This window comes from Acomys minous, assembly GCF_964271855.1.
Source record: "Acomys minous genome assembly, chromosome: 4".
Classification (NCBI taxonomy): domain Eukaryota; kingdom Metazoa; phylum Chordata; class Mammalia; order Rodentia; family Muridae; genus Acomys; species Acomys minous.
The window spans coordinates 52554517-52564413 of record NC_140486.1 but is presented as its reverse complement, the minus strand read 5'-3'; the positions used below and the strand labels follow the sequence as shown (position 1 = coordinate 52564413).

The 9897-nt window shown below is 40.3% G+C and overlaps 1 long non-coding RNA gene across 1 annotated transcript; it reads left to right on the top strand.

The window, feature by feature from the left end:
• Positions 1–5824: 5824 nt before the first annotated feature.
• Positions 5825–9529, top strand: LOC311596199. Its single transcript, XR_014778754.1, has 3 exons — positions 5825–5940; positions 8156–8246; positions 9393–9529. It is a non-coding gene; the product is annotated as an uncharacterized lncRNA (long non-coding RNA).
• Positions 9530–9897: the final 368 nt, after the last annotated feature.

Below are 9897 nucleotides of genomic sequence, written 5' to 3'. Positions count from 1 at the left end.
TATACAAGAGAAGGAAGGACTAACACCAGATCTTGTGTCTTGTAGTCTGTCTAGGCATACGTTGTACTAAGATGTGTTAACACAGTGCCTTGGGCTGGAGAGATGGCCCAGCAACCGCACATAATGCTCTAGCTGAGAAGCCAAGTTTGAATTTTATCACCCATGTCCAGAGGCTCTAGTTCCAGGAGGGCTCTGACACCCTCTTCTGGACATTCTGGGCATTGCACTCATGGGCACACCAGTCCTCCCCACCAACACACACTTAACCTATATATTGTACACATAACTAAAAGCAACAACAAAAAAGTGAGCCTTTACAAAGATGATAGAATCTTGTAGATGATTGATTATTCCACAACTCCTATATACTCCCCCATCCTTGAGCAGTGGTTCTCAGCCTTCCTAATGCTGTGACCCTTTAATACAGTTTCTTATGTTGGGGTGACCTCCAACCATAAAGTTATTTTCCTTGCTACTTCATGACTGTACTTTTGCTACTGTTATGAGTCATAGTGTAAATATCTGGTGTGCATACGATCTTAGGCGACCCCTGTGAAGTTCGCAGAGGCTTTCTGAAGCCGTGCCATGTCTGCTGATGGGAGGGTCAATGACTTTCCTCCTTTGAGCTCTGGTGGGGTTTTGCATCGTGAAATTCTGATTCTCCCCATTCTCATTTCTTTGCTGAAATCTCCCACTAATCTCACAGTTTCACTTGTTCCATTAGAATTTTCTAACATCATAGTTACTTTGAAATCACAGTCAGAAGAGTCTAATGTCTCTATTATATCAGAGTCTGGTTTAGTTTGTAGCTTTCTTTGTTTTTTTTTGTTTTGTTTTGTTTTTGTTTTTGTTTTTGTTTTTTTTTTTTGCCAAGGAAATGCCAATATTTTTGTTGTTCTCTACGTGGTGTAGTTAAGTATTTTTTGTTTCCTTATTTATTTTTAAAAATGCTTTACATATTCTGGATGCATGGTCATCACCAAGAATTTGTCTTGAGAACATTACCTCCCAGTTTGTAACTTTGTTTCACTTTCTTAATTATATTTCTTGCTGGAAAGAAGTATTAAATTTTCTCTATACATTTCCCCTTCTGAGTAAGAAGTGGAAGTTTTTAGTTTTTTTTTGTTTTTTTTTAAGGCTCAGTTGTATCACATGGTATTTTTCTGGAAGATGTCTTGTGAGAGGGCATGTGATATTTTGCTGGGGACAGACATGTGAGAAGGTGTGTGACGTTTGGAAGGTTTAAATAGTACCCCACGGACAGTGAGACAACGATGCTTTTCACATTGCTACACTGCTATGCTGGGCAACTCTTCGCTGGTCTTTGCTAGTCTTCACTTGGCAGAGAGGAAAGTTCCAGAGAACTTCTCGCAGTACTCCAGCTGATACTGGCTTTTTCTGCTGACTCTGCTGATTCAGCAGAGCCTTACTGCTCCTGCAGGACCACCCCACTGCTTTGGGTTTGTGTTGCTATTTGGTGTTGGCTGTTGGACTGGTGTGCCCGTATGCTGACAATGCAGAGTGGAACTGGCCCAAGCAACTACATCTAAACAGGTCCACAACCCCCTTTTCCTATTAACATTCTTTCTCCCCTTTTCTGATTGGTGGGTTAGAAGTGAGGTTGAAGTGAAGTGTTTAAGAACCCTAAATAAAGTAGCTTTTGAAAAATCTAAGCCTACAGACTGAGACTGAAGCATCCTTTCTTGGATCCTCCTTGTTATTTAGCTTCTTTGGGTCTGTGGATGATAGCATGGTTATCCTGTACTATACGGCTAATATCCACTTGTGAGTACATACCATGTTTGTCTTTCTGGGGCTGGGCTACCTCACTCAAGGTAATATTTTCTAGCTCCATCCACTTGCTTGCAGATTTCATGAGGTCAGTGTTTTGAACAGATATGTAATATTCCACCGTGTAAATGTACCACGTTTTCTTTATCCATTCCTTGGTTGTGGGTCATCTAGGTTGTTTCCAGTTTCTGGCTATTACAAACAAAGCTGCTAGGAACATAGTCGAGTAATTGTCCTTGTGGTATGGTGAAGCATCTTTTGGGTGTATGCCAAGGAGTTGAATAGCTTGGTCTTGAGGTAGCACTATTCCCAGTTTTCTCAGAAACCTCCTGACTGATTTCCACAGTTGTGTACATGTTTATACTTCCAATGAGCAATGAAGGAGTGTTTCCTTTGCTCCACATTCTTGCCAGCAGGTGCTGTCACTTGCGTTTTTGATCTTAGCCCTTCTGATGGTAACTAAATTTTTTAAATAGAGAATAGAGAGCTCATTAAGCCATATCTGAGATAGCTCAAGCTACAAGTGGTTCTAGGAAATATTCTTTTTTGTTTGTTTTAGTTTTTTGAGACAGGTTTTTTCTACGTAGCCTTGGCTGTCCTGGACTCACTTTGTAGACCAGGCTGGCCTTAAACTTAAGAGACATCCACCTGCCTCTGCATCCCTGAGTGCTGGGACTACAGGTGTGTATGTTTTCTTCCAGGATTGTTACTGTGGGTCTAGCTTTGGCACATAGGTTTATGATATATGTTAATTTGTGATGCAAAAATTATGTTGAGGCCCATTTTCTGTGTTATTATTTATTGTAAATATGTTATTATGTCCATCTGATGCTTCAAATTATATTAAAAGTAAGTCACATGTATATGCTTTAAGACTATTTTTCTTTTACTAACTTCTGTTTTCGTTGCATTTTTGGAGAGTCATAAGTTTTAAGTTAAACGGAGACAACTTTTTCTTTTATAATATTGTTTTGTGGGATTTTAAAAAATGTATTTTAGAATAAACTTGATTTTACACAGGAAAATCCTGTTAAAATCAGCCCCTATCAACAAAGGGAAGAATAGACTTGCTGCCAGTATTGAATGTTCTTATCAACGATGTAGTTACCTTCCCATTTATTTGTGTCTTGTTTTAGTCCTGTCAGAAATGCTTGATAACTTTAAGAAAAGAGGAACTGGGACCTTAAAGTGTTTGACATGCATATTATTATGCTTTTTATTCTATTGTTTAGTATGTAGAAATAGAATTGATTCAAATTTTTTCATATATTTGTGCTTGTGCATGTGTGTGTTGTGTATGTGTGTATGTTTTGTGTTTGTGTCTTTGTGTGCCATGTGTGTAGATGCCTGAGAATTCCAGAAGAGGGCATCAGATCTCTGGACCTGGATGGCTGTAGGTGGGTGTGAACCTCTTGGTGCGGATGCTTGGAGTAGAAGTTGGGTCCTCTGGAAGAAGAACAAGTGAGTCATCTCTCCAATCCCTAAGCAATCATTTTATATACAGCTTTGTATACTGTGACTTTGCCAAATTGAGAAATAAAATTTAGGATTATAAGTTAATTTGGAATCTGGAAGAATTAAACTTTTTCTTTCCAATATTTGTTGTCTTTTGAATTTAACTATGTAACAAATTAATGCTATTCTTCACCTGTTATTATTGATGTGCAGCATTGATGTACAATAGATTAACTTCCGTTATTGATATACAACAGCATATAACAAAGGTAATAGACCTTAAACACACAAATCAGTCCTGTAACCACCACGACAGTCACACCCTCACAAATCCCCTTGAGCCCACTTTGCTGTTGACCTGTACCTTACCATGGCCCTGGAAGGCACACATCTGAACTCTGTGTTATTAATTTACACCTTTCCCAAATAGTATACAAAGGGAATTGCAGCTAGTATTTTATGTGCCATATTATAGTATACTATACTATGTATTGTATCAGTCATAAAATTCAGTGTCATAATTTCTACTTTAAGCCGTGTGTTTTATTTAAATAAGTTATATCGCCCTTTATACTTACACCCCTGCTCAGCTCTGCTGCTCTTTATTGTTTTTTATATATCTTGGCTTTAATATGGTTTGCTTTACTTTATCAAAACCGCAGTTCCTCATTATAACAATTTCCTGGTCATACATAGTTTTTTCAATATATAGATTGAAAACATACATAGTAGGATTCTTTCATACATGGCTTATCCATATTTGAATTGCAATCTTGGAAGACATTTTATGGGGTATATAATTCTTTTTTTTTTTAATTTAAGTAGACAAATATCTTGTAAGTTCAATTATATTAGAAAGTTCATTACTTTAGTTTTTGGTCATTCTTCTTATTGGTTATTTGAGAATTTTGCATAATGTGTTTTGATTATTTGCCATCTCCCCCAGCCCCTCCCAGATTCACCCCCCCCCTTTCCTACTCATTCAAATTGTGGTACAATAGTGACACAAATATCATGTAGCAACCATCCACTTTCTGCTTTAAACTCCACTCCACAGAAGAAGCCCACATGTGGCACCATTATCAGGCTAAGAAGCTGTACAAGTCGTAGGCCCTAAGGGAGGCCTACTGCGGTCCTTCTGCTAAATGGATATAGTATTAAATCAGTCCCCAGCGACCTACTGTTATATCCGTATACGTCAGCCTTCATCAGAGAAGTTTCTATTTGCAGTAGGTAATTAGCACAAAACCCCCCACCGGGCCAGGGTTCAGAGGGTATCTCTATCACACGCCCTTCTCTGAAGGATCAGGAACCACTGCAGAAGAAGTAGAAGGGTAAAGATTGCAATTGCCAAATGCAGGGGTGGGGTCTACCAGGGAAGTGCCTTCTGGACACAGCAGGGGAACTGAACACTGAGCTCATCACTTTCCGGTAGTGTGACAGCATACACAAGACTTGTATAAGCTCAAGCAAGATCCAGTTCCACCTTGAAGGGAGGAGGTTAGAACAAAGACCCACCCTTGGCTGAAGCACTATTGTTGGTACGAGACTCGTTTTTAATGGTGTAGCTCCTCAGGACTGGAGAGGTGATTCGGTGGTCAACAGAACGTGCTGCTCTTCCAGAGGACCAGATTTCAGTTCCTAGCACCCCCATGTTGGCTCACAACTCTCGTTCCGGTGATCCAAGCCCTGCTATTCACCTCTGGGCACTGTATTCATGCAGTGCATAGGCATACACTCGGACAAAACATCCGCATACAGAAACCAAAAATACATTAAAAATAAAGTGTAGACCCTGGAAAACTGACCATGCTCTAGAGGAAAGCTACACATCTGACAGTATATGGGCAGAGAAAATTAGACTTGAATTTTTAAAAAGGCTATCTTATTTTTGATGAGACAACATGTTTTGGTAGCCTTTCTCCCCAAATATGGATGCACTCGAAACTTAACAAAAACATCTCCTGATTTCAAATGTTTGACATGGTGTTCCTTCTCCTTACTGTTTAGTTTGTGGTATTTCTAGGATCTATAATGTTATCTCAGTAAACCTGATTGAAATTTCAGCCTATCGTTTTTCCAAGTAATGTTTCCATCCTAGTCCATCTCTCATTTCTTTATGAGTCACATTTGTCGGTAAGAAATCATGGTATCATTCTACAAACCAGTTTCTTACTTATTCTTTCCATCATTTTTTTGCTTCCTGGGTTAGATAATAACTATATTTTATTCACTCGTCATTTTTGAATTAAAGTTAATCCAAAAATCTGCTGCTTTGGAGCATCAGTATTCATGTGCCCCTTACAATTTCCATGTACAGAATTCCAAATTTTCTCCAGTGATCAACTATCTTCATTTGAATTATTTGGCTCTGTTCTCCCATGAGACTGTAGTCAGATGCCTGCTGGGTCTGAAGTCATCTGAGGCTTCCTTAGCCTGAGAGTCTTTCTAAAGAGTTTACATGTGTCTGCTTGACTTGTCCTTTCTTCAGAGTGAGCAAACAAAGGAAGGGAGACATCACCTGCTATGCCTTTGTGACCTGCACTTTCACCATGCTCTCTTTCTCACCCTTGCCAGCCATGGCTCAGTGTGGGAGCAGAGCTCAGACATGAATGTGAGGAGGTGACGGTCACCGAGCTCTACCACAGACATCGGGTACTAGACCTATCCTTAAGTCCACCCGCCCTACTTTCTGTAAGCGGCAGTCTTCCTTGAGCCCTTTTCATGTAACTAGTAAAATTCATACAGTTTACAATCAGCCCTAAAATTCCCAATAATTCTTTTGAACATTTTCCATTTCTCTGGTAGGAATTCCCAGCTTTATTCTCATTGTAAACTATTTTCCCTCTAATTGTTTAAACATTTATATATTCTGTTTTAAATCAGTATCAGCCTATGAATCATCTTGGAACTAGTTTGTGTAATTTTACTATCGGCCTCCTTTCATGTTTTCCTATTGTTTTATGTGCCTAACCAAAAAAAAAAAAAATTTATAAACTAGATGTTACCAATGTTCACCTGCAATGATTCAAATTCTGTTATATTGCTCATGTAAACTTATTTCTTAGTTCCTTTGCTCAAACACACACTTAACTTGGTGCAACTTTTAAAAAATGATTTATTTTATGAGCATTGGTGTTCTGTCTGCAGGTATGAGGGTGTCAGGTCCCCTGGAACTGGAGTTAACAGTTGTGAGCTGTCATGTGGGTGCTGGGAATTGAACCGGGGTCCTTCTGAAGAGCAACCAGTGCTTTAACCCTTGAACCATCTCTTCAGCCTAGATTGGTTTAATCTACACTCCAAATCATGCACTTCGTCTTTAGCTAATTTGCTCTTCCGGTTATCACTTCATCCCCCCTGGTTTTATTGAAAGTTAGCACATTTTCCGCAGCTTGAGAGATCAGCCTGTTGTTTTAGTGCAGGTTATGCATAGATTGTAAATTTCTCCACTGTGTCCATTTTAAAAAAAGATTTATTATTTATACAGTATTCTGCCTGCATGCCAGAAGAGGGCACCAGATCTCATTATAGATGGTTGTGAGCTGCCATGTGGTTGCTGGGAATTGAACTGGGGACCTTTGGAAGAATAGACAGTGCTCTTAACCTTTAAGCCATCTCTCCAGCCCCACTGTGTACACTCTTTTTGCTATTTTCATCTCAGTTTCTTCTGCCCTGCTAATGCAGAATGTCTGTCATCTGATATTTTAAGACACAAAGACAGAAATTCCCTCAAAAAGGTTTCTTCTGTGGGTGACACCATTCTAATATCATCCAGATTTGTTGCTACTCTGAACTAAATTTTAATAATTGTTATATGTAGTCCAGGAAATATAATTTTTTTTTGGCTTTTGGTTTTTCTGAGACAGAATCTCTCTGTGCTAGCCTTGGCTGTCCTGGACTCACTCTGTAGACCAGGCTGGCCTCAAACTCACTGAGATCTGCCTGCCTCTGCTTCCCCGAATCCTGGAATTACAGGCATGTGCCACCACGCCTGGATAGGAAATATAATTTTTATATACAAGAGAGTTATACAGCCTACTCTTCCATTATCAGAATGAGAAGTTGTTCATGTGTTAGAGACACAGTAAATAGCTCTTCTGTGAGACTGATGATCCTGTTTTAAGGGTCGGTGATTTATAGAAATCATAAGGCCTGGCCACATAGCTCAGTGGTAGACACTACCCAGGGTGTGCAAGGCCCTCCGTTTGCAAGAAAACAGAAATCAGGCAATTTCGTTGGCAGTATCCCCAGCTATTGGTCTATTCCCCAGCAACATACGATTTTTCTGTTTTCTGGTAAAGAATCGTTCAGTGTCTATATGGATGGCGATAGAATGGAGATGACAGATACAGGACCATATTTTCTCAGCATCTTGTGGGAGTTACAGGTGTATGACTTGCGCTGCTGATTTTCCAGAATCCCACTTAATTTCCATTTTCAGTATGGCATCAGCTGTATCATCTGACCCAGAAAAAAAATTGTCCCTGTCCAATATTTACAGAGTCAAACCTATTGTTTTCTTTCAGGCTTTGGGATGGGGCAGTTGGAACGGCTGTGAGCGTCAGGGCCACAGGTGCCTTTAAACACTTCCACCCAATGCCTTGTTCTCTGTTTCCTGTTCCAAAGCTTTTCTTGAGCTCCTGTGGTAAGAAGTAGATTTTTTTTTAATGAGCTTTTCCTACTTCAGGTCTCAATTTCAGGTCTTCCAAATCTTCTGAGCCTATTAGTGTTTGTCCATATCTTCAAGGGGTTTAGTTAATAATACTTTTTGATGCATTTATGGTTCCGTTTTTTCCATCTTAGCCTTACTAAGCCTTCTTAGTAAAAATGATTAACTTCGTGTATTTAACCCTTGTTTTCCTTAAAATAACATTTACCGTTTTCTATTCATCTGCTTAAAATGAAAAAGAAAGCTTCATAGATTAAACAAAATACATCGCCCCTGCTGCCTTCCCCAAGTCATACATTCCAAGACCTTCAGTGGATGCCTGAAACTACAGGTACTTCTGCGCTTGGCATAAATTTTGATTTTTCCTATACAACTTACTATGATCTATCATGGCTAGTAATGGACTCATGAGAGTAGCATATAAAGGGAGGATACATAGGGCAAAAAAAAAATGATTCATAACTGGTCTAGGCCAGAATAGGCTAGCACAGAGTTCGGCATGCCATCTAGTTCAAAGTTTATGAATTGTTCATTTCTGGACTTTTCCATTTAATATGTTCACATTTCAGTTTACTGCAGGTTATTGAAAAACATAGGCAGTGAAATTGCAAATAAGGGGATAACCATGTACTCTCGTTAAACTTTCATTTGTCGCATTTCCCCCGGAAGTCATTTGTGAAAACAATGCGTGTCAAGTGACTAAACTTGTGCCAAATGCAAATATAATTTCTATGATGACCTCTGTACTACACATGGGCTCCTTCTCCAACCACTGTTTTCTAAAATAGCAGGAAGACACTGGGGTTACCATCTCCCCAAGGTAGCGTACTTGTTTGGGGACCCATGTCGTTAAATAGTTTACAGCACACGCGTTCACAGCCCTTGCTGCTTGCTTCCCAGGCCTGTGATTACAAATACCCTAGCAACTACTTTCCTAGCCTCTCTTTCCAGTATACACGGGGCCTTGAGTGAACCTTACATATATTTGCTATGTGTAGAGCACTGTGGTTTGAGCATTTGCTCACCATCATCACCCTGTTAAATTCCCATTTCTTATCGCAATTTGATTGTTTTGTTTTGGTGGTGATTTCACTCTAATAAATACTATTTCAACAAATGAGAGGAAAATATTGCAACATATTTGTGACTGATGCTTTCAGGAGTAGAGATTAGCTGGGAAGAGTATATTGGAGAAAAGCGAGGGAAAAAAAATCCACCCCAGTGTTTCTGTAATATTAAATGGTCGGGAGTCATTTAGTGGGAAATCAGATGGGATGTGCTAACTATCGCACGCACACTACAATGTAATAGCTAATTGTTTATCTTCGCTGAAATCTGAGAAATAAAGCCCAAGGTGTCTGTTCATCCAGGACTTAAACCCGCTGTGGCAGCTGATGGGGTGGATATTAGAATGCTGTCATGGGGTACAGCTCATGGGAAGAAAACAGCTCTAACTGTAGCAACCTTCTCTGTTAAGGATGGTGACAGGTCCTGCCTTCAGGCAGGTTTGCCTAGTTGGCTTCTCTGGAGCCTTTCCCTGAGCCCTCTCAGCTGCTGGCCTTCAGATGCCGAAATTGAACTAGACACAGCCAAGTGTGTGCCCTTTTAGGAGCTCCAGCAGAGCCAGAGGCGACAATGCCACCAGCCGTGATGACAAATTGAAGACTTCACTCAAAGGTGAGTCAGGTCAGCATGGACCTAGGCCCTTTCTTCTCCGGTGTGCATAGAGTTCCAGCAGAGAAGGCCAGCCAGGAGCTGGCTGCCAGCTACCGACACCCTCCTCTGTCATCCATATAAGCTTTGACATAGGGACCAGCAAGGGGTGGCTGGTTAGCTGGTGCAAGGTGGAAGGGATTCGCCTGCTTCAAGCCAAGCTCCGGGAAACATGAGTTGCGCCAGTGACGACCAGGTCTCTTTTTTTCACCACGTATTTGGTGCCTTCCACTCCCTGAGCTAGCCCCTGACTGAGCAGTCTAGGTTGT